We start from the raw sequence: 26,811 nt of genomic DNA on the forward strand, positions 1-26,811 counted from the left end.
AAGTGATAATGATTCCGTGCGGAGCAGCAGAAAACAAGACGAAATTTTCTATGTCTTTTGTTTCGTGTTACAACTACATATTTCGAAGTTACGAGTTCATGCTTCAGTTATTTATAGACTTCTTCAAAAGCAGTAAGATAAATTAGACGGTATAATGTATTTTTTAAACAAAATGTCACCACAGGCCTGTGGTATTACCTTTGGCGCGCTATGTTCGACCTATGATCGAATTTAATATCGTGACCTGTTTTGATTGTTGGGATGTTGGCTATGGTTGTTTATGGTAACAGTGTTTTGTGTTGAAAGTTGATGCTGCTGATTGAGTGAGAATTAAGTCATTCACTTTATTTTTGGCAGTAGTTTGTATGTGCGGCGTGACTATATAATTGTTCATATATTATTGGAGCTAATAAAGTACGTGAAAAGAAAAATATTGATTGCATTTGCAGTTGGCGTGTTGTTATTTGTGTACTGTAGACGGAAATGAACATCCCTGATTGTGGAGCTTGTGAAACAGATCTAGCAGTGAACCTTGTGTGTGATGTTAATAATGAGTACGTATATCCTCATCACATACGTAAATAGTGCCACAGCTGTTTGTGAAATGTTGCAGTAGTTACCATCGTGGGAAACTTTCATTGCTACCATCGCTTTCATTCGCTACCTATTCCCCGAGGAAGCACACAGGACCCTATTGCCACTTTACACTGCGGGTAAGAACATTACAATTGTAGTCAAACATTTCTTTGTCACACTTATCGACTGTATTTTAACCTATCCCTTATCAGGTAGTTAACACTACTATGTCGTCTGCTTACTACACGACCGTAAATAAACAGTGTCCACCGTTTCGTATTATAATTAGCGATCATGCAAAGAGCATTTCATAAGTATCTCACCGGGTTAATTAAAATTATTTGTGCTATTTCTTGTGTTTCATTATTAAATAATTTGTATTTCTGCGATTGTGTTACTGGTGTAACTCTTGGGTTAGTTTAAAGAACTACTGTCGACCACTCCATAGAAAACGAAAGTAACTTAACATAAAAATTCTATTGTAACAAAAATAAAATTTCAACAGATCTTTTTTTTTTAATTTGTAGCCATATCCATTGCTATCCTTTCGCATAATACAGCCATTGATGCCATGCAAGCACTATGCACATTCTTTTAGTCTATGTTTTGTGTCTTAACTGGGAGGAGCAAACCACAGAACTGCTGAGGTACCTAATCAAACCTCTATTTGCTATGCAAATGTTGTCAGACATATGTGCTATGAAAATTAAGAAAAACTGGTGTGCTTGCTTACTTTCATTCCATAATGTAATACATGGTTATTTTCTGGGGTAGCTAATCAAGCCAAGCTAAAGTTTTCCAAGCCTAAAAACGTGCAATACAAATTATCTGTGGTGTGCATCCAAGAACGTCCTGCAGAGGGCTGTTTAAAGAACTGGGTATACTAACCGCAGCTTCCTAATATATTTATTCCATAATGAAATTTGTTATTGAAGATATGAGCCAACAGCTCATTTTATGGAATCAACACTAGAAATTAGAGTAACTTTTCTTTTTCGTAAAGATTTTAAGTCACTTAGGCCTACTTTCATTTGGAAAGGTGTCCACTTTTCAGCAGTACACATTTTTAGTGACGTGCAGTCATATAAAGTTTAACTAAGAATACACTTCAGTTTGAGAAGAGTCTAAAGGATTTGTTGTAGGCCAACTCCGTCTACACCATTGATGAATTTCTTAGCAGAACCAGTTGATATGTGTATGTTATTAATAATATGAGATGATGTGAATATTGCATACAGTTTGACTTGTGTACAAATTTTGTGCGGTAATGTGATCATTATAAATAAGTGTTGTAAATTTTTTTAAATTTAATTTTTTATTTGATGATGCATGGCTACAATAGCCTAAGAATTATCATATGCACCTAAGTGTATTGAATGTTCGAAATTTGATGACAAGTTTTATATCATTTAAATGTAAATATGCTTAAGGATTCCACACCCGCAAGGACAATATGATTAGGGATCTTTGACAGGTACATTCGTGTTTCTGTTCTTATTTTGTAAATAAGCATAGTGCAGTCCTGTTTTCAACGTGTGTAATATCCCAAAGGATCTTCTCTCCATGATCAGTTGGAGAAGTTTTCTCTGTATACATTATTTATTTTTTATTTGTATACTCTTTCTCAGTTTTTTTGGTGTCTTAGTAATTCTTTAATTCTTTTGTTTATAAATTTTCTAATGAGTATTCTGTAAACTATGAACTGACTTATGAACATGGTCTTACAGTGCTTGTTAGATTCCTTACATACTAACATTATAAAAATGTTTGTAGGCCTTTAAAAAAGTTTCATGCCATGCATATTTTCGGCTTTGAATCAGGGGTGTTGGTAGCATAGAATACCTCATGTTGCATATATGTATGGGTTATATCTCGAATCTCATTCGAGCTATATTGGTTAACTGCAGTACGGGATACAAGTTTAGGGTACGTCGATTTCTTCGTTGTTGTTAGCATTAATATCCTGTTGTTCAGTTGAACTATATAGGTCAACTGAAGCACGGGATACAAATTTTACATGTGTTGTTTCTTTCGCCTCTTCTACCACTAAGTCTCTTCTTACGTAGATAGTAGTACTACTGATGGCAGGAGGAGCTACATACATAATATTTGTATCCCATACTTCCATTAACCTATCTCGTTCTTTAGTTGAGCTATATAGCTAGACACAACATTTGTATTCTCCTTTCCAGTTGACATATATAGGCTAGGTAAATCTCATCAATGTTACATATGTCGTTCTTTTCGAATAGATAATGTCAGTGTAAAGGTCAACTGAAGGACGGGATACAAATTTTAGTTGTGTCGGGCTTTTCACCTTTAGTATTGCTAGTACATATTCAAAAAAATCATATTGATACTAGTGCTGGGAAACAAAAGAAGAACGACAGCTGTGAAATTTCTATTACATACTGGAGTACACGAAAATGTACATAATGGTGCAATACAACAATGAAACATGTCAAAATAGTCAAGTGCAGTAAGATAAAAAAAAAGGAAAACAGAACTTACCACACGGGAACTTAAAAGAACCGAAGCTTGCTTTGCACCTAGGAAGACATCAACAAAAATCACATACCCACATACACAATCCTAATGTGAAATTAGCTGACATATTTCGGACAGTACATTTGCCCAACACATTTAACAAAACATTTATACGGGCAGTATGTTTGGGGAAGACTACACTTCCATGAATATTCATCTAAGTGACTTAGAAGTGTGGAAATCCGGCATTTCCCCAGCCCTACAAGAAATTTCACAGCTGACCAATAACCCTCTATGCTATTTGTGCAAGCCCCTGTGGATAATGATCTGAACTCAATATTACGATTAACTACGAGATGCTGATAACCCCTTTCCTCTAAATCCCTATATGAAGAAAAACCATCTGAAATTACAGTGGGACCCTCTGCAACATGATCTTCAATTAAGCTGATCAAAACTTCCTTCCTTCGATTGGGTTCTATTGTCAACACTACATTGTCACACTCTTGACCTAAAACTATAACCCCCCAAAACCTATAATCCCACTGGAGGTGCCCCCCTGTTGTCCTTCCTTTTGCCAAAGTGCGGATCATCAATTTCGACAATAACACCCCCCCCCCCTCCCTCCCAATGGCCCCCTATATTTTATGTATTCCTCACAGACTTCCCTACAAAAAGAGTACCAATCGACAACTGTATGCTTACTCACATGACATTCATGGACCCACAGCCACACAGGATATCTCAAACACCAACAGTGCGTGATTTTTATAATGTCTCTCAAGGCGAGCTTAGATTTTTCGAACCATGTGCCTCGTCTAATGGACCACCACAACCAATCTTTGCTGCAGTGTCATATGAATAAGTCGTGAGTACGGTGACGAGATACGCTTGTGTGGCGCATATGTTCGCTGCACTCACGACATCGAACATACTCGACAATGAGCCCACACATTTGTAAAAAACAAATTGTGGCGAACATGTCTACACCCACAGCCTCTCTCAAATCATCCAGGTTCATCGGAACAAACAAATCCATACCTACAAACGAAAAGGAGATGCTAAAAATTGTCCTAAAATAAGAAACTAATAGTCCAAATTACCTCAATATCACTAAGAATGAAATTAAATACCAAATGAATTGCAAACAGCCAATTACTTAAATAAATGCACACGATGAATATTTTGAGCAATATGTAGTGATCTCTTTTAAAATCACAGTCAATTATTTTAATGTACAATGATAGCACTTATCCGGAACACAGAACTGTTTCATTATCTATGACTGAAAGTGAAGACATTATTATCTATGAGTAATGTATGATGTCATTGGTCAAAGCTGACGGGTTGTATCCCCTGCTTCACTAAACCCGGAAATAGGTGTCAAGGAAAGGCAGTTTGACAACGCTGTTGACACATTTACAATGAGTAACTTGATTCAAAGCTAACTATTGCCCAATTAGTGTACAGAGTTTTAGTTAGAATAGTCGAGTTCCATCCTGGGTCTAAGTGCACACTGTTTCTTAAATGATAGGTATATTACAGCTAAACATTGAACATAATAATTATTTATCAAAAGGCGCAGAAATATTATTGAAGAGTAATTATCAGTTACAAAAAAATTACCCTTTATAGGAGAGAATTAACTACAAAACCTACCAATGTACACCCTACATTCAGTAAGAATGGCCAGTTGTAATATTTTAAACATGCTGTTAGTGACAGCATATCTCTCATAAAACATACATAATCTTCAGAATAGATACTAAAACAAATCTCCCGGCATCTCCAAACATTTAGTGACTTGCAGGATCATCGTTCTCTGAACGTTTTGTAGAATAGCTGCATCCACAGCTATAAGAGCAGCTTGGAAGTGTGGTGTCACTTCTACCACATTTATTGGTGGAACGTAATGTGTAACAGAATTTGGTAATAACCTGTGGAGTGGGTTGCTAGACAAACTGGTGATGTAATGCTGTAATGAAATTTAGTGGACATGAAAGTGGTGTGCACGGCAGGTGGTACTAATCGGTAGAACCAGTGATTGGAGGATATACTGGACACTGGGTTCGAATGCAATTAATAAAGTATATGACACATTACACATAGACCATGTTCCTTTGTGATTTATATGGTTGTTAAAGAACTGTCTGGAATAACAAAATATTTGATCGGGTGAACGTCTGAAACTTAGGAACATATTTATAGAATAAAAGAAACAGGGACAGACCAAGGAGGAGGGCAGTGGAGTTGTGTGTTTTTCTTCTTCTTTGTGGGACGGGATAGAACTCAAGAAAGTGGAAGCAATGCTGACAGTTTTCTTGAAAATGTGGAGGGATGTAGTTCATGGAAGACATCAGAATTAATGTTTAAAAGGAAAATAACTCTTTAAAAACAGTTGTACTCTCAGTTCTGTAATGGTATTAAATAATTGGACATGTTTTGTACAAGACCTGATGAAATTACTGTATAATAATTAAGAAGCAAGATACCATATCACACAGCCTAAAATTATAAAATGGAAAAAGTACATTTAGACTTGGAACTGAGCTTGAGTATTCTAATATAAAACTCCATGTAGCGCACTAATCGCGCCGTGTACTTAACACAGAATTAAATCAAGATACTTGTCGTACACTTGATTAAAGTGTTGCCAAACTAAGTTCCTTTGATACCAATTTTCTACCAAAAATATGCCGTGGACAGAATTTTGTCACAGACACTTTTGTACCGGTAATATGCAAGACTCATGTAGTGGCATCTGAGCATGCAGATTTATACTATTGTTCAGATGGTGTTGAACAGTCAGCACAGGCAGTTGTACGTATATAACAATGCTTTAGTATTGACCCAACTCTGTATATGCCATGGTAACAAGGGGTGGCCAGTGCAAAGTAAATGTCACAGTATGACGCGCTCGTTTTCTCGATATTTATCATTCTATCACACTGAGACTCACTCACATGCTTGTTTGGATGTGCTTTCTTGTTTGCACTTACTTTGAATGTTCTTCAGTTGTGTGATGCAGACATTTCCAGCTATGAAAGGAAGGGAACTGTTGGTGTATGCATACATCAGATCTCTGCAATCATAAACCCTTATTGTTAATACAAACTTTCCTTAAGTTTCTTATAGTAAATCACATATTAGCTACATGGATAGGGACTGTGTCTGTTGTGTGGGGATGCAGGAGGAGTTGGCCACATTCCAAAGACAGCTGGAAGCTTTGTTGGCCTCAGTCAACAGGCTCCAGAGTGCCACTTTGAGGTGCGGTGGGCCGGCTGCGGTGCTCTAGCGGTTCTAGGCGCTCAGTCCAGAACCGCGCGACTGCTACGGTCGCAGGTTCGAATCCTGCCTCGGGCATGGATGTTTGTGATGTCCTTAGGTTAGTTAGGTTCTAAGTTCTAGGGGACTGATGACCACAGATGTTAAGTCCCATAGTGCTCAGAGCCATTTTTGAGGTGCGGTGGGGATGGGGTGCTCGGGGCAGCCTCGGCTATACTAGATGTGCAGGGAGGGATGCCACAGCTCTCTGTCACTGAGCCGACCTCAGGTGTGACTGAGCTGGCAGGCCCATTCTCACCTCAGTGTGGGTGGCGGACTTGTGTCGATGTCTGGAGCCTCAAGGCGAAGGCTGCATGGGGGATGAAGGTTCCTGCCAAATCCCATGCACATTGCTAATAGTTTCAGTGTGCTTATCTGATGCTGGGAGGGAGGCTGAGCTGGATCAGAATGCACCATCTGCCAGGATAGTGGCTGCTCCTTCAGCAAGGTCCTGGCATGCAAATGGGGATAGGGGTTTGTTAGTTATTGGGAGCTCCAATGTTAGGAGGATTATGGAGCACCTCAGGAACATAGCGGCTAGGGTGGGCCTGAAGAATTACCAGTTCATGACACTGACAGGGGTGTGCCAACTGTAAAAATGGTAAGTTTGCCTAAACAGGTCATTCCAAAGGATTTAAGTGTGTTAAATCTCATGTTAGTAAATTGTCGAAGTGTCTGGAACAAGATCTCTGAGTTACTCTTCGAAATAAACAGTGGTAATGCCAATATTGTATTAGGTACCGAAAGCTGTTTGAAATCAGACATAAATAGCATTGAAATTTTGAACTCAGATTTTACAATGTTTAGGAAGGATAGGACTGATGCTATATGAGGTGGTGTGTTCATTGCAGTTAAAAGCTGTTTAAACCCATTTGAGATCAATATTTGGTCGGATTGTGAAATAGTCTGGATAAAGCTGTCAATCAGACAAGGAGTGACCATTGTATTAGGATGTTTTTATAGACCACCAGCATCTGCAACAAATGTCACAGAACGTTTCAGGGAAAGTCTTGAGTACATAGGAAATAAATACCCAAATTATCCATTAGTTATAGGTGGAGACTTTAATCTGGCACCCATTGCCTGGGAAAATTACACATTTATCACAGGGGGCAGAAGCAAAGACACGTGAAGTTATTCTAGGGAGTGCTCTCAACATACAACCTTGAACAATTGGTTAGAAAACCAACTCGAGACTGGAAAACATAAGATATCTTGGTGACAAACAGACCTGATCTTTTTGAGGACGTTAATATAGAAGGAGATATTAGTGACCATAATGTCATTGTGGTTTCTATGTCAGCGGAAGTTGCAAAAGAACCAAAGAAATGGCTTAGAGTTTTCTTGTTTGGTAAAGCAGTTAATGAATATCTTTATAGTCAGCTCCAAGCATTCACCACAGGACACAAAGATATTGAGCATCTTTGGTTGAAATTTAAAAGTATTGTCCACCACGTGCTAGAGAAATATGTGCCCAGCAAAAATACAGGGGAGGGAAAGGATCCACCTTCATTCAACAAACATATTAGGAAGTTGCTGAAAAAGCAGAGAATTTTGCAGAGTCGTTTTAAACATAGTCACTTCCCCACTGACAAACAGAAATTATGTGAAATGAAAGCAGCTGTCAAAAGATCAATGAGAGATTCTTTTAACGAACTTGAAAGCAATATTTTATCTGCAGATTCTAAAAATAACCCTAAAAAATTTTGATCGTACATAAAATCTATAAATGCTACAAATAATTCAATACCTTCTCTTGTTGACAGTACAGGTAATGTAATGGATGATGATAAATAGAAGGCCGAAATTCTAATCCTAGCTTTCAAAAACTCGTTTACGGTAGAGGACTGCAGCACCATTGTCCCTTACAATTATCGAACCAATGCAAGGTTGGCTGACATAGTATTTAGTGTATCTGTGATTGTAAAACAGTTAAGATCCTTAGATGTCAGGAAGGCATCTGGCCCAGACGGTATCCCCATAAGATTTTATGTTGACTATGCTACAAATATAGCACCATTCTTATCCATCATCTATCAGAGATCATTGGAACAGTGGAAAGTTCCACGGGACTGGAAGAAGGCCCAGGTCATAGCAATCTGTAAAAAGGGTAGAAAGCTGGATGCACATAATTACTGGCCAATTTCGTTGACATCAATTTGTTGTAGAATCATGGAACATATTTTGTGTTCAGACATAATGACCTTTCTAGACTCTGAACAGCTCATCTGCAGAAACCATCACAGTTTTAGGAAACAGCGGCCATGTGAGACATAGCTGGCCCTCTTTGTGCAAGATGTACAACATGCTCTAGATACCGGCTCCCAGGTTGATGCCATATTTCTGAAAATAATGGTGTGGGATTGTGTGGTTTGGCTTTTGAGTTTGAGAGCATTAGCATTTTCAAATGACTTCTTAGAGAATTTCTTCTGCTTGGGGGGATTACAAATTGAGAACAAAACTCAACTGATAATTTTCCAGCCTGGACGTGGTTGCTACATTGACCTGAAACTGAGCAGATTCCTTCAGCATACCCAGTCCAGTATGTTTGATGGCATTATTAGAGAATACGTGCATTTCATTTAAATTTTTCTTCCTTTGTAGACACTTAAATCAACAGCATATCTTGACCTCTAAAATATGTTTAATATTGAATGTAGATTGAATTTTGCCATTTGATGGTGGGTCAGGGAGGGAAGGGTGTGTGTGTCGGGGGGGGGGGGGGGGGAGCTGGTAGTGGTGGTGGCAGTGGTGGTCCACTGCAAGGAATTAGAATTGATACTGTTCAACCCAATTTTCATCCCTAATGAGGGTTTATTTACAAAAATCATTCACATCTAGTGCAAACAGTGGCTTACTAATTTGGTAATCGTGCTCTGTGATGTTTTTATTCAACTAATAACTGTCTGGGCATCTACTGTGAGGCTCTTTGTTCACTATCAATTAGAAATCTTTCACTGAACTCAGTTTTGAGGTATGTTAGACATTTGCTGTACTTCTGGTCCATAACAGTGTTGTGCCAGTGTTACGTATCAGCTTGCTTTTGCAGTACATAATTTTCATAGATCAGGGTCTTTAATGTGCTTTATGCTGTTTGAATGCAGCTGTATCTGTTTTAATGTAGATATGGCGAAGTATGTATCCCAGCTGTAATGGAAATGCCTTTGTGGATCTGATTTAGTGACATTGTTTTACTGTGCAGGTAACATTCTGCCTTGATCTTTATAATTACTTGTAACTTGAGAGTGATTATTTAATATTGTTGATTTTGTATATACATACATTCTTACTCCCTTCTCCCATGGTCCGTGGACCTAGCCAAGGTGGGGTAGCTCGCATGCCCTACTGATACAGATAGTCTTACTATAGGTGCAGTCATTGTGGAGGGGTATCTGTAGAGAGGCAAAGCTGATCTGTTGTTCTGGAAGAAGGGCAACAGTCTTTTCAGTAGCTGCAATGACAGCAGTCGGGATGATTGACTGATATAATCGTGTATTAGCCAACTTGACCTTACTTTGGTGGTACTGCAAATTGCTGGAAATGAGGGGAAAGTGCAGCCATTATTTTCTCTAACAACATGCAGCTCTACTGGTAGAATCCCCCTGGCTAAAATATTCTGGAGGTAAAACAAGCTTCAATTCAGTTCTCTGGACTATGTAGGAAGATGAGGTCATCAAGGAAAAAACATTAGTGTTCTATGGATAAGAGCATGGAATTTTGGGTCCAGCAATTGGGTAAGTAGATTAGTGAATTTAAAGAAAGATAGTAATTGGTTGTAGTTAGATACAGGGGGCATTAATGAAATGCATTGGCGTGTAGAACAGGACCTGTGGTCAAGTAAGTACAATGTTATAAATATAAAATGAAGTAGGGTTAATGTGGGAGTAGATGTAATAATCAGTAAGAAAATCAGAATATCAGTGAGAAAATCTGAATACGAGTAAGCTACTATGAACAGCAAAGTGAATACATTATAGTAACCAAGGCAGACACAAAGCCATCCTCCACAGAATTACAAGTTTATATGCCTACTAGCTCTGGAAGTTATGAAGAAATTGAAAGAATGTGTGATAAGGTAAAAGAAATTGTTCACACACACACACACACACTTCTACTTCTACATCTACAGCTACATCCATACTCCGCAAGCCACCTGACGGTGTGCGGCGGAGGGTACCTTGAGTACCTCTATCGGTTCTCCCTTCTATTCCAGTCTCGTATTGTTCGTGGAAAGAAGGATTGTCGGTATGCCTCTGTGTGGGCTCTAATCTCTCTGATTTTATCCTCATGGTCTCTTCGCGAGATATACGTAGGAGGGAGCAATATACTGCTTGACTCTTCGGTGAAGGTATGTTCTCGAAACTTTGACAAAAGCCCGTACCGAGCTACTGAGCGTCTCTCCTGCAGAGTCTTCCACTGGAGTTTATCTATCATCTCCGTAACGCTTTCGCGATTACTAAATGATCCTGTAACGAAGCGCGCTGCTCTCCGTTGGATCTTCTCTATATCTTCTATCAACCCTATCTGGTATGGATCCCACACTGCTGAGCAGTATTCAAGCAGTGGGCGAACAAGCGTACTGTAACCTACTTCCTTTGTTTTCGGATTGCATTTCCTTAGGATTCTTCCAATGAATCTCAGTCTGGCATCTGCTTTACCGACGATCAACATTATATGATCATTCCATTTGAAATCACTCCTAATGCGTACTCCCAGATAATTTATGGTATTAACTGCTTCCAGTTGCTGACCTGCTATTTTGTAGCTAAATGATAAAGGATCTATCTTTCTGTGTATTCGCAGCACATTACACTTGTCGACATTGAGATTCAATTGCCATTCCCTGCACCATGCGTCAATTCGCTGCAGATCCTCCTGCATTTCAGTACAATTTTCCATTGTTACAACCTCTCGATACACCACAGCATCATCCGCAAAAAGCCTCAGTGAACTTCCGATGTCATCCACAAGGTCATTTATGTATATTGTGAATAGCAACGGTCCTATGACACTCCCCTGCGGCACACCTGAAATCACTCTGACTTCGGAAGACTTCTCTCCATTGAGAATGACATGCTGCGTCCTGTTATCTAGGAACTCCTCAATCCAATCACACAATTGATCTGATAGTCCATATGCTCTTACTTTGTTCATTAAACGACTGTGGGGAACTGTGGGGAACTGTATCGAACGCCTTGCGGAAGTCAAGAAACACGGCATCTACCTGTGAACCCGTGTCTATGGTCCTCTGAGTCTCGTCGACGAATAGCGCGAGCTGGGTTTCACATGACCGTCTTTTTCGAAACCCATGCTGATTCCTACAGAGTAGATTTCTTGTCTCCAGAAAAGTCATTATACTCAAACACAATACGTGTTCCAAAATTCTACAACTGATCGACGTTAGAGATATAGGTCTATAGTTCTGCACATCTGCTCGACGTCCCTTCTTGAAAACGGGGATGACCTGTGCCCTTTTCCAATCCTTTGGAACGCTACGCTTCTAGAGACCTACGGTACACCGCTGCAAGAAGGGGGGCAACTTCCTTCGCGTACTCTGTGTAAAATTGAACTGTCCCTGTATGTGGTGCTGGCTAGAAAGAGACTGGAAGTGGGTGGCTAGCGGATCAAAGAGAAGCCAGTTTATCAGCTGGAATAAGGGAGGAAGGCATGGCAGGTACAGTTGTAGTAGTCAGTGAGAAGCAGCACACACTGGAGGGTATGTGGGGATGTGAACTGGGAGGGAGTGAAAGGATGGAGAAGGGGAAACTGTTTGTGGGGACAATGGTTTACCTGAGATTGAGACCAGGATGATTACAGGAGCGAAGTATGTGCTGTAAGGATAATTACCTGCATTTTGACAGCTGCCTTTCCTTCCACACAAAAAAATCCCATCCATACTGCCTAGCACCTATGGATATTGTATCTGTAGTGATGATTCATCTACAAAGGAGTGCCCCCTCATCACCCAGTATCACCTTGGACTAGAAAAGCTTAATCATATTCTTTGTCAGGGCTTTGATTATCTCGCATCCTGCTATGAAATGAAGGTCATCCTACCCCAGACCCTTCCCCTGTGGCAGACCAAAGTGCAAGACCTGTCCAATCCACCCACCCAGCATTTCCTGCTCTAGTCATGTCACAGGTTTATCCTACACCACAGAGGCCTGGCCACCTGTCAAAGCAGCCATGTCATATATACCAACTCTGCTGCAAACACTGCACAGCCTTTTATGTTGAAATGGCTACCAACCAGCTGTCCACTAGGATGAATGGCCACTGCCCAGATGTTGTCAAGAACAAAGTTTGACCAGCTGATGACACAACATGCAGTTGGGCACAACATGCTCAGTTTCAATGACTGCATTACAATTCGAGCCATTCCCCCCACTACCAGCTTCTCTGGGCTACACATATGGGAGTTATCCTTACAATACATCCTCTGCTCCTGTAATAATCCTGGTCTCAATCTCAGGTAACTCACTTTCCCAGCACCCTCCACCCAACAGTTTCCCCTTCCTCCACCCTGTCATCACCTCCCAATTTGGGTCCCCATGTAACCTCCAGTATGTGCTGCTTCCCATTGACCACTACAACTCTTCCTACCACTCCTCCCTCCTGTGTTCCTTGCCAGTGAACCGCCCAGCACCATATAGGGGCATAGGCATGTGTACACTTGTAGTTGTGTGTGTGTACTCTAGCTTGTCAAAGGATAAATCCAAAAGCTAGCAAGTTCTCCTTCTTTTGTGTGTGCTTTTCAGTGACTCAAATTATTTAGATAGTTTCAGGAATGAAAATTTAATTGCAATGGAGACTGAAATTCAATATTAGACAAAAGAAGAGGAGGAGAAATTGAAGGAGAATATACTGGGGAAAGTGAATGAAAAGGAAAGTTTTGTGAAGAGTGTAATTTAATCACTGCCAATCATGAAAGAAAGTTGTGTACGTGATAAAGACGTGGAGATACCACAAGGTTTTAAATAGGTTATATAATTGTAAGACAGATTTTGAAACCTGATTGTAAACTGTAGAACATTCCCAAGGACAGGTGTGGACTCCAACGATAATTTATTGTTTATAAACTGCAGATCAAAATTGAAGAAAGTTGGGAAATTAAAGTGATGGAGCCTGGATAAAGTGAAAGGACAAGAAGCTGTTAAGAGTCTCAAAGGGGACATTAGGCAAAAATTGACTGAAATAAGGGGGGGGGGGGGGGAATGCAATTAAAGGCAAACAAATAGCTTTTAGAGATGAGGTAGGACAGGCAGCAGAAGATCTTGCAACAAATGAAGCAGGTGTAAGGGAATACAGGCATAAAAAATGAGACTAATAGAAAGTGAAAAATGGCCAAGCAGGAATGGTTGTAGGGCAAATTCTAGGCTACATAAACAGGGGAAGGATACATCACCTATAGGAAAATTAAAGAGGCCTTTGGAGAAAAGAGAAGCAGCTGTATGGCTATCAAGAACTCTCACGTCAAACTGATACTATGCAGGGGAAACTGAGAGGTCTAAGGCATATATAGGAGAGCTATTCCAGGGAAGTCCACAAGAAGACAAAGCAAAAGAAGAGGAAGCAGACAAAGATGAGTTTGCGGCTGTGATAATGCGAGAAGAATTTGACAGAGTACTGAAAGAAAGACATAAATTGAAGCAAGGCTCCTGGAGCAGGGGACATTTGAATACCTGCCAGCAAAAATGTTGTAACCCTCAAAATACAAATTGTACAGGAGGCGCGAAAAACCATTACCTATGCAACAGGTTTACAAACGGCAGAAGTAGCATTCACAATCACTTGAAATGAGTCCATTACTGATTAATGTGTACAAGTTGTGGCAGTATGTGACCTGAAAAGCAAGATATTACAGATTTTCGTTTGGCATCCATGCAAAAATGTTGTAATTCTAATGAGAGTAGCACACTTTTGTGGGTTACAATGTTTATACCACTGATTTTATTTGACCTCTGATACTGTTTATTGGTTTCATTCTGATTAGGCATAAATACAATTTGCATTATACAATGTCGGAATTTCTGGGTGTTTGACTGAAGGTGGAAATATTGTTACAAAAGAAGGGTTTGCAGTGATAAACTTTCACATTTTCATTTCACAAGAATATAATGAAACAGAATCGATACTGCACACGCAGTTTGAACGAAACATTATTAATAGTTCCCACTGTGTAACATGATTATTCAAGGCACACAAGACGTATTGTTGCAAACGTACATTTCGCGTGACCGACCATGACACCGTAACTTTACTGTATCTTTAGGTTCTCATAAAACTCTCGGTATGTTTCGGGAATATATCTACACATGTCTGGCAGATTAGCTTTCTTTTCCACAGAGACAGGTAATGGCTGACCATAAAGTGTAGGTAGGTCATTCAAGCTAAACACCACCAGCAGAACTGTAATACTATTTTTATCCCTGGAGCGTTTTGTTGAGTTTGTTGTGTACCAAGGCTGCAAGTAGTTATGGCTCTTGCGGCATTCAAGTACTGTTGGGGTGTCTGAAGATATCTTCATCCTAACATAACCCGTTATTTTGCATTTTGGATGTCTGCGGACGTGCTTTTCAATACCACTTAAATCAATAAAATCGTCCTGCTCCATGTAACAAACCAGAAACTAGTTGTTTGGTCATGCAGTAGCTATTACATGAACAAATTCAAATACGGAGTAGTTCTTGTTATTTCTCTCAATTAATGCGAAATCCCTATCACAAGGCAAAAAGCTGTGTCCTGTGATAAGAAACTTTTGCTCCACAGAGGTGAACTACTTCATGTTCAGAAGATATTGATACAAAACAATAGTTTTCCAGTTATTGTTCTGTCCTGTACATCGCTCTGACTACACCATTAAAGTTCTTTCTTCAAACGGGTTTAGTACTGAAAATGTAGATGTTACGTACTTCAGAAGGCACGAAGTAATTTCTGCTGATCCCCGCTTAACAACAGTTTCAGGCCATACACACATCCACACCTTATTGTCACCAACGTTATGTATTGCCTGATTGTAGGTTGACAGCTTACGTTGATAGAAAACTGCAGAATGGGTAAGGGTAGGACAATATAGCATCAGTTGGAGGTCTGTGCATATCACAACATAGGTCTCGTTTGCTTTAGCTTTTGCTGTATCCTTCTCTAGCATTGAATATGGTACTTCCGCATGTAAATGGTGCAGTTTGCTTTCTTCGTCGATTTTCTTTCTCTCTGTTTCATTTTTACTGTTAACTAACTGCAGGAACAGTCTGTCACAATACCCACATGAATCCGAATGTGGTACTCCAAAGCGAGCATTATATTGTCCCCTGAAAATATCTCTGTAAGCTCTTTCACTGCACTGTACTGTCGGATTATGTTCTTTAAAGAGTCTGCAAAGTTTAGAAATATTCAAATCGGATCTCAGGCAGAGCTTTTCATTCTTATGTCTTGAGTAATGGCTTCCTTGTTTTGGTAGCTTCTCAGTGTGGTTTCTTATCATGTCCTTCAAGCTGTCCTGCAGCTTATTTGGACGATTCACATGCTTACCTCTTCTGTCTTCTAACAGCACACCACATTTCATCTTCCCTTGGAGCATTTGTACACGTCTAGCTGTAATCCTATATAGCTACCATGCACAACGTTTTTTGACATACGTAAATTTTTTCTGCTCCTCTTCTTAAAAAGTTCTTGAATGTTTAGTGTCTGTGCGAAATGGTCTCCTCAGTCTCCCTACATTTGATGTCTACTATTTTAATGCTTGACGAAGCCAAATGTCTGGTTTGTGCATTATAGTCTAAAGCGTAGAATTCTTGAAACAGCTCTCTGTTGTCCTCCATTTTTAGTGTTTTACACTGGTATCTACATTTGCAGGTAGCAATCTATAAAGGGATCACGTCGTAATGATAAGTATAGTTAACCACATCAACATCAAAGGTAAAAGCTATGGCTGTGCATTACAATATAATGTTTGCGAATAATGTTTAGAATCTCCCATTTCGCAGAACTATTGTATTAGATTGGCATACAAAGTTTATGCACCCACCTGTTCAGCAGGGATTTTCCCAGGTACTGGTTTGCTATTGTGGGCCAAATATGGTTACCCTGAATTCCGTTTGTGTTTCTTCGCAATCCTCTTCCATTCACTGTACTTAATTTTCCGTTTCTGGCCCCTATTTATCTCTTCCCACATGCTCTGACTTAACGTCACACAACATTCCTGCTCCATGTTTACAACGTTTCTGCATCCGAGCACCTTACGACGAATATGAAACAAATAAAAAATGGCACTTAATGCACAAGTTCGCCAACATAACTTCATACACGCTTTTCTCTTGGCACATACAACATTTATACGTGACAAACCGGTTTCTTAGAAAAGTGGGGGTTACAACATTTTTCCCGGCAGGTATTCATTTCTTCAAAATTGTTGACAGCCTTGGGAGAACCAGCCATGACAAAACCATACTACCTGGTGTGCAAGGTATATGAGATGGGGGAAGTAGCCTCAGACTTCAGGAAGAATGTAGTGCCATAATTTCAAAGAGAGCAGTTGCTGACAAATGTAAATATTACCAAATCATAAGTTTAACAAGTAAAGGTTGCAATATACTGACATGAATTATTTACAGAAAAATGGATAAGATGGTGGAAGCTGACCTCGGGCATAGTCAATGTGGTTTCCATAGAAATATAGAAACACATGTGGCAGTGCTGACCCTACAGCTTTTCTTAGAAGAAAGGAAAACCTACATTTGTAGTGTTTGTAGACTTAGAGAAAGCTGTTGACAATGTTGACAGGGATACACTCTTTGAAATTCTGAGCGTAGTGGGGTTAAAATACAGGAGTGAAATGTTATTGATAATTTGTACAAAAATCAGATGTCAGTAGTAAGAGTTGATGAAAGACATGGAGGGATTGAGCCTTGGTGGTATTGAATTTGTATATTGAGCTAGAACTAAAGGAAAAGGGAGAAATTTTGAAAAGGGATCTAAAGTTCAGGGAGAAGAACAAATACTTTTAAGTTTTGCTGATGGCATTGTAATTCAGTCAGAGATAGCTTTGGGCATGGAAGAGGAGTTGAACAGAAATGGTAGTGTCTTGAAAAGAGGTCTTGAGGTGAACACAAACAAAATTAAAGCAAGGGTAATGAATGTAGCTCCATTGGATGAGGCAAAGCTGAGTGAAGTATATTAGGAAATGATACACTAAAAGTAACAAATTAACTTTGGTATATGGGCAGCAAAGTAACAGATGATGGCAAAAGTAGAGAGGATATAAAATCCAGATAGGCAAGGAAAGAATTTCTGCAAGTAAGAAATTTGTTACTATCTAAAATAAATGTAAGTGTCAGGGAATGTTTTCTGAAGATTCTTCTGTGGAGTATAGCTTTGTATGGAAGTGAAATGTGGATGATGTGTTGCAATGTTGTTAAAAGTTCACTTGTACTGCTCTAACTTTTGTATCCAGTGAACAATGATGAACATAACTGATAGACCGTCCAGTTAGGCCCTTCTGGGTGGTGACTGGAGACAGATCCTGGTGCTGTCTTGCAGTAAGGTGTTGGCACTGTTGAATTAATTGTTGATACACACACTGTCTGAGCTGAGCTGTGCATCTGTTTATATCTGTGTTTGGCAGGTGGATGTTCACATGGGGACTATTGGTGTGACATATGGAGGAAGCATATGTGGTCTGTGTTGTGTGTGCCCTCTATGGCGTCTGCCCGTAACTATGTTGTTCCTCTCTGAGGCTGACCTTGTTGTGTGGCACCCTCTCTGTGTTAGGTTGTGTTCCACATCATGGGAGGACCCAGCAAAAATCGCCAGTGGCAACACGACAAGACTAACAGTTTTGTTTATCCATAGTAAGTTCCACTGCCTTAGTTATTCTCTCTTCTCCCTTCTTCATGATGCAACTATGAAGTTTTCATTTCGATTTCATATTCCCTTATGGATGTATTTGAATCCGACATGGCTTGCAGCATGATAGCATCAGTAATATTCTGAATCCATAGGAGGCAGTTCTACATAGAATGTTTCAGTTACGGAGGCAGCATGTTCCTTGGTAGAACAAAGACGTCAGGTCACCGTTTGTGGTAGGCCAGTGGTGCTGGAGGAGTTCGCAAGCACACTGTGTGCTCCCCCTGATTATGGGGGAAAATGTTGGCACATTGTTAAAGAGGAAATGTAGGATACTTAATAGGTGTTTTTGAATTCTGGTTAACAGAACAAACCATTTCCACAAATCTGTAAGCAACATTTGGGAGGATTTATATGTATGGAGACAGGAGTGCCTTCTAAACACAGCAAAGGACAGTGCCCAAATTTTGATTAAATATGTAACTGTTGTTACAGCCAGTCAAAATGCAGCTTCTCTGATTCAGCTATTATTTCATCTCAACTGTCGCTGAGACGTCTCACTTCGTTTATCCGTTAGGTGGACTAGTAGTACTACAGATGGTTTCAGTATTTCAGACATCAATTGAAAGAATTTCCACCTGATATTTTTGGAGAAATATGGTTTACAAGACAGATTTCAGTTATTTGGAAATGAGGATACTGGTGTAAAGCAACATGTTAATCTCTTGATCACAAAGAAAGACAATGGCAGAAAATTTTGCTGAAGTATCCATACTACCAGCAGCCAGGATGCCTTCTAGCAACAGAGAGCTATCACCAAGAGAGGCAGTGTTTGGGAGTATAGTTACAACAACAGAGACTCTTTTAGCTTCCCCTTTTACATATGGAAGTTGGATTTAGATCTATCTGCAGCTTTAGATATGATATGGCACCTTGTCATGATAAGCTGCATTACAGTGTATTTGACACTTTACAGGAGCAGAAAAATAAAACTTTCTTGACACATTTATCTGAGTCTACAATCCCCTTAATTGTCGAAAGAGATTATTTTGATTTCTCGTTTGACGCATTGGAAGGACCATATGTGCCCATATGCTTTCAACATTGTCGCCGTCATAAGCTGTGTAGAAAATATTTTAGACCTGTGAGTGATCTGCTTTATTGGTTGGTTGGTTTGGGGGATTAAAGGGACCAGACTGCCATGGTCATCGGTCCCTGATCTGCTTTATTCACGGGGTTCTTGAATACAGGCAGCTACTGTGTTAGTGTTCCTAGTTGAATTCAGAAGATGTTCCATTGCCACGTGCCCTAAGAAGCAGCAATAAAACATACTTTCTTATGCAATCAGCACCTTGTAGTTGTCTGTTTGACACTATTAGAGATATTCTGATATGGAGAAATCCTGTCAAAGCATTTTGAACAGGAAAACGCCATCCCCTGAAGAGGACTGAAGTAATATGATGTTGATGATGTACAGTATGCCTCATATGTAGACCAGTTTGCTGTAATCCGCTCTTCCTTTATCCGAGTAACAGCAACTTGCCAGTTGTAATTGACGTTCAAGTGGTTGGAAGAGTGGATGCTACATACAAGCTTCAAGTTCTCAGTGAAGACTGTGATGTCTATGGACTTCTGTCTGTGTTGGTAATGACTGAGGGGTGCAACTGAGAGCATGAAAGCATTAATGAGATTTGTGGACTTCATATTTGACAGGTGCCTTACTTAGCTGCAACACCCAAGGGACATGAAAACAAAGTCTTTTTAAGGCTCTTAATTCTGGGATTGCATGAGCCGCAGACAGGGAATGTCTGCTTCAGTTTTACAAGGCTTCAGTATCATCCAGATCTGTTTATGCGGAGGGGGGGGGGGGGGAGGCAGGTGTGCAGATCAGCAATTCTTATCTATTGGAAGACTATATGCACTATCTTCCATGAGGGAATAAAGTTGGCTACACTTATTTCCCCAACTCCCTAAGTGCACTTTAAGCCTTCGAGTGGTTGTATACAGGATGGAAACTAGTCAGATTGAACAAGGAGCTTAAGCTCTGCTAGGTATCAGAGCATTGAGTAATTTGGGACAGGTACCGCAGCCTAGGATATCCCAGTGCAATCTATTGTAGCCCACTACATTCAGAGCCATTGCTAATCAAGTGTAGTGCCATGCATTACTGGGACACGTGTAGCAGGAAATGAGGGAAAAGTTGTATTTGTGAGGTGCACTAGCCTCTTGTGGTGAAGCTCTAGAGGAAAAAAGAAACCCCTAACTGCTTGTTTGTGAACTACCTTGTGGTGGAGAGAGAGGACTTAGATGTATGCAATGCTTGTGGTGTACAACTATGTAAATACTGGTGAGTAATTCCATGTCGAATCAACACAGGTGCGAGTCTGACCATTTAAGATTTTCTTCAAATTTGGTGTGTTCATTGCACATGATGAAAGAATAATGCCTAATAACAGAAATGTAACAGAAGTACTACAAAAGTAAAGGCTGCCCAAAGCTATAAAACCGAAGAAAATTCAACAGACACTGCAGGCAAAAGCAGTTGTATCTTCTGTTCTAACAGAACAAGAATTGTGAAACAGAATTAAGGTCAGCGTCTTTGACCTTGAATAACTCTAAACATGTCTCCTTCAAAATTGATGAAAAAATATGTTTGCTTCTTCATGCAGATCAACTTAGGATTAGGATTGGATTGGATTGTTTGGGGGAAGAGACCAAACAGTGAGGTCATTGGTCTCATCGGATTAGGGAAGGACTGGGAAGGAAGTCAGCTGTGCCCTTTCAAAGGAACCATCCCGGCATTTGCCTGGAGCGATTTAGGGAAATCATGGAAAACCTAAATCAGGATGGCCGGATGCGGGATTGAACCGTCGTCCTCCCGAATGCGAGTCCAGTGTGCTAACCACTGCGCCACCTCGCTTGGTTTGGCTTAGGAGATACAACTTAATAACAGCTGTGGTATGCAAGGAAGCTATGTGGCTGGTGTGTGGTTTTGGATCCCAACGCTCCCCCTCTGAAATCTTTGTCGCCGTGACAGACTGATCTGTTGCTAAGCCTAAACTTTAGATTAGGTTATTAGGTGGTTAATTGGTTGCAAATTGGCAAAGTCAGTGAATGTGAATGCCAGGGAATGGATGTGGTAAGAGATTGAGCTTTGGCACAGCCTAACGTTTACATTCACACCGTATTTAACACTCTGTACCATATTAAACACACCTTTCATCATAAAAACTAAAGCTGTGAGATAAATTCAGGAAACCTATGTCTCATTGTGTACAAGTCTATGGAAAATGGAAATGAGGGTCCACCACATAACTTTTACCAGAAGTACAAATTGTGTATGTAAACCTCAACAAAAGATTTAAAGTATTGAAAAAAATTAACAGTTAAAAAGGCTGAACATAGTCATTCTGCATACAGAATGGGTGCTTTCAATTTTTGCTTTAAGGCTTTGGACACAGTCTTCATCAAAATTCTGTTAAAAAGGTTGTGCGATGACAAAGCATAGTGTGGTAGCAATGTGAACAGATCAGTAGAAAACGTTTGTAATATGCAAGGTAATAGTTATGACCTTTGGCCTTCAGTGATGTAAAACATGATATAACTATCCCACTTAAATACGTGTGTGGAGGGCAGGGCAAATAGGTTCAAATTTAACAAACAAACACAATGACATGTATTGTCAGGACTTATCATGCCTCAATACTGTGTAACACTATGTAACATCGTTTGTGTGTCTTTTGGGGAAAGGCCTGTTGACTTGTTGCTGTTCTCACATATACTTTTGCAGCAACATCATTCTTGTCCACTGTAAAGATGTCAGGTTTTTTGGGCTGAAGGTGAAGGACCATGTGATATAGGAATCTTCTTGTAAACCTGCTGGTATCTCCGTTATCATTCAAAACAATGTCATGAGTGACCTTCATACAAGCTTGCAACAAATCCTTTGATATCACAGAGGTGTAAATTGTTGGATTTGCATTAGAGATTAATTTCTGATGTGTGGTGAATTGGAGAATACTTTTGTTCAGGTGTTGTTATGACCAGTGGGAATAATATAGTGTAGTACAGTGTAACCCATCATGAACCATAGACCTTGTCATTGGTGAGAAGGCTTGCTGCCGCAGTGATACAAATACCCTCACTGTAGGTGCAACCACAATGGAGGTGTATCTGTTTGAAGGCCAGACAAATGTATGGTTCCTGAAGATGAGCAGTAGCCTTTTCATTAGTTGCATGTCTTGATGATTGACTGATCTGGCCTTGTAATATCATCTGAAACAGCGTTGCTGTGTTGGTACTACGAACAGCTGAAACAGCACGAGGAAACTACAACCATAATTTCTCCCATGGGAATAAAGTTCTACTTTATGGTGAAATGATGGTGGAATCTTCTGGGCTAAAGTATTCCGAAAGTAAAATAGTCCCTCATTTGGATCCCCAGACAGGGACTACTCAGGAGGATGTTGTGATCAGGAGAAACAAAACTGGTGTTCTATGAATCAGAGCGTGGAATGTTAGATCCCTTAATCGGGCAGGTACATTAGAAAATATAAAAATGGAAATGGAACAGTTAAAGTTAGATATAATGGGAATTACTGAAGTTCAGTGGCAGAAGGGACTTCTGGTAGGCAGATACAGTGGTATGGAAACAAAATCAAATAGGGATAATTCAAGCATAGGGTTATTAATGAATAAGAAAATAGGAATGTGGATAAGCTACTAAGAACAGCATAGTGAACACATTATTGTAGTCAAGGTTGACACGAAGCCCATACCCATCACACAGTACAAGGTCATAGTCAAGTAGCTCCACAAATGATGAAGAGAGTGAAGAAATGTATGACGACATAAAAGAAATTATTGATAGTTAAGGGAGACAAAAATGTGATAATGATGGGGGACTGGCATTTGATTAAAGGAAAAGGGAGAGAAGGAAAAAAGTAGACGAGTATGGATTGTGGAAATTGTATGGAAGAGGAAGCCACTGGTAGAGTTTTGCACAGGGCATAATTCAATCATTGCTAGCATTTGGTTTAAGAATCATGAAAGAAAGTTATACATGCGGAAGAGACCTGGAGACATCAGAAGATTCCAGATTGATTATATAATGGTAAGATGGATTTTGGAACTATATTTTAAATTTTAAGGCATTTTCAAGGACAGACGTGGACTCTTGACTATACTGGTTATGAACTGTAGTTAAAATGAAGAAATCACAGAAAGGTAGGAAATTAAGGAGATAGAACCTGGATAAGTTGAAAGAACCAAAGGTTGTTGAGAGTTTCAAAGGGAGCTTTGGGCAACAATTGACAAGAATGGGAGAAAGGAATACTGTAGAATATGAATGCGTAGCTTTGCGAAATGAAATAGTGAAGACGGCAGAGAATCAAGTAGGTAAGAAGACAAGTCTTAGTGGAAATCCTTGGATAACACAGGAGGTATTGAATTTAATTGATAAGTGCAGAAGATATAAGAATGCAGTAAATAAGGCGGGTGGCAGGGAATACAGACATCTAAAAAATGAGATTGACAGGAAGTGCAAAGTGGCTAAGCTGGAATTCCTAGAGGACAAATGTAAGAATTTAGAAACATATATCATTAGGGCAAAGATGGATACAGTCAACATGACAAATAGAGACTTGGAGCAAAGAATAACAGCTGTATGAAAATAAAGAACTTAGATGTAAATCCAGTCCTAAGCAAAGAAGGGCAGGTTGGAAGGTGGAAGGAGTATATAGAGGGTCTAAACAAGGTAGGCGTACTTGAGGGCAGTATTATAGAAATAGAAATGGACATAGATGAAGATGAGATGGGATATATGATATTTTGAGAAGAATTTGACAGAGCACTGAAAGACCTAAGTTGAAACAAGGCCTCAGGAGTAGACGACATTCTGTCAGAACTACTGATAACCTTGGGAGAGCCAGTCATAACAAAACTCTTGCAACTGGTGTGCAAGATATATGAGACAGGTGAAATACCCTCAGATTTCAAGAATAATATAATAATTCATATTTGCAAGAAAGCAGGTGCTGTGACAGATATGAATATTACCGAACAATCAGTTTAATAAGTTATGGTTGCAAAGTACTAACATGAATTCTTTACACAACAATGGAAAATCTATTAGGAGCTGATATTGGTAAGATCAGTTTTGATTCAAGAGAAATGTAGAAACAAGCAAGGCAATACTGACCTTACAACTTTTTTAGAAGATAGGCCAAGGAAAGGAAAACATATGTTTATAACATTTGTAGACTTACAGAAAGTTTTTGACAATGTTGACTATAATACTCTCTTTGAAATTATGAAGGTAGCAGGCGTAAAATACTGGGAGCGAAAGGCTATTTAAAACTTCTACATTTGTAAGAGTTGAGGGACAAGGAAGGGAAGCAGTGGTTGAGAAGGGAGTGAGACAGGGGTGTAGCCTATTGTCGATGATATTCAGTCTGTACATTGAGCAAGCAGCAAAGGAAACCAAAGAAAATTTGGGGTAGGAATTAAAGTCCAGGGAGAAGACATAAAAACTTTGAGGTTAGTTGAAGACATTGTAATTCTCTCAGAGATATAAAGGACTTGAAGAGCAGTTGAATGGAATGGATCGGGCCTTGAAAGGAGGATGTAAGATGATTATCAACAGAAGCAAAACAAGGATGATGGAATGTAGTCAAATCAGATGATGCTGAGCAAATTAGATTAGGAAATGGTACACTTAAAAATAATAGATGAGTTTTGCTATATGGGCAGCAGAATAACTGGTTATATCTGAAGTAGAGAAGATACAAAATGTTAACTGGCAGTGGTTAGAAAAACGTTTCCGGAGAAGTGAAGTTTGTTAACATAGAATACAGGTGTAAGTGTGTCAGGAAGTATGGTGTGTAGCCTTGTATGGAAGTGAAACAGTTTAGACAAGAGATTAGAGGCTTTTGAAATGTGGCACTACAGAGCAATACTTAAGATTAGACAGTAAATCACATAACTAATAACGAGATACTAAACATAATTTGGAGAAAAGAAATTTGTGGCACAACCTGACAAATTGATGTTTATAGTTACTATTACAAATCTTGAGGACAATGCACAAGAATATTAAATTGACAGTTGAACATGCAACTAATAAAAGCATTAACTTTCTTGACCTGAAGATTTGTAATAGGAACCACTAAACATCAACTTAGTATTTACAGAAAACCTACCACCACAATTGTCAGTATTGACAACTCATCTTGCTACCCATGCCAACAAAAAATGGGGTATTTCAGAGCCATGGTACACCGAATTAAAAAAAGTACCAATGAGTGACACAGACCAACAAAATGAAATCAATATTATTAAAACAGTTGCTGATAATAATGGATATAAACCCATAATAATAGAAAAACTCCACAACAAAATGCAAACAAAAACCACGGATCCTCTTTACAGCAATCTACACAACATGCACTCCAAAACAAATCAGTGTTTCACAGAAGCCTAACATAAATATGTTGCTCTCCCATACATAGGCCCACTATCATACCAAATAGCAAACTTATTTAAAAAGAAAAATATCACAATCATCTTTTCCACAAATAGTAAATTGCAGCAAAAATTAATCCATGATGTAAATACCTCCAAGAGTCCGTACAGTAAATCAGGACTATACAAGCTTAAACGTGATACATGCTGAAAATTCTACATTGGACATACAGGCAGAAGTTTTGAAGTTAGATACAAAGAACACATTGATGTTTTAAGGCTTGGCAACTTGAACAAATCTGCATTGAGAACAACTTAAAAATTTCACATCTAGAAGAAATAGTGGCCACTGTGAATATATTAGCAGAAATAGAAGTACACACACACACACACACACACACACACACACACACACACACCAAAACAGCACAAACTGAGTTAGCTAACACCCCTTTCCTGAAAAATTTACAAAAATTATTTTCCGCCCTCCAAAGCAAATAATATTCCTACACCCATTTGCAGATCAAGTAGCAAATTTATATGTTACTACAATTCTCATAATGCTACATGTAAATAAATAATATACTGTCTTATCCTTATAAAAAAATAAAAAAAAATCTTTGACATGGAAGATCTTTATAATGTAACAGTATTCGCTCTAAAATTCACAAAATCAATGTATTTCTGTACTAGTGTAAAATGCGTTTCAGTTGCACAAGTGAATATATGAACCTATTCCAGACATGGGATATATTTATAATGTTACAATACATCATAGCATATTTGACACTCACGTACTTCTAAACACTTTGTATCTATCAAAACATGTGATGCGTGTTAGAAATGTGTTTTGTGACAAATCTGAAGTGCTCTGTGATACAGATTTATGTGTGCAACAATAAGAATATGGTGGAAGTGTATTCTGTGACAAATCTAAAATGCTCAATGATACAAATTTGTGTGTGCAACAATAAGAATGTGACAAAAACTACGAACGTTATTTGTTGGACGAAAACAAATGCTCCAGACCAACATTTCACGTAAGTCACGTCCCAATGCAAATCTGTAACACAACCATCTGTGTGACGTGCTTATACTTATGTATTATTTACATTTTAG

General features: G+C 39.2%; 1 protein-coding gene across 1 annotated transcript in view; it reads left to right on the forward strand.

Moving 5' to 3' along the window:
- The first annotated feature begins 365 nt into the window (after positions 1–365).
- The window catches only part of LOC124619561 (histone-lysine N-methyltransferase 2D-like), a 72,251-nt gene continuing 45,805 nt past the window's right edge, over positions 366–26,811 (forward strand). The window contains exon 1 of the mRNA XM_047146086.1: positions 366–713. The gene's annotated coding sequence lies outside the window, so the exon portion shown is untranslated. The remainder of the gene's footprint in view (positions 714–26,811) is intronic.

Source organism: Schistocerca americana, chromosome 1, assembly GCF_021461395.2.
Source record: "Schistocerca americana isolate TAMUIC-IGC-003095 chromosome 1, iqSchAmer2.1, whole genome shotgun sequence".
NCBI lineage: Eukaryota > Metazoa > Arthropoda > Insecta > Orthoptera > Acrididae > Schistocerca > Schistocerca americana.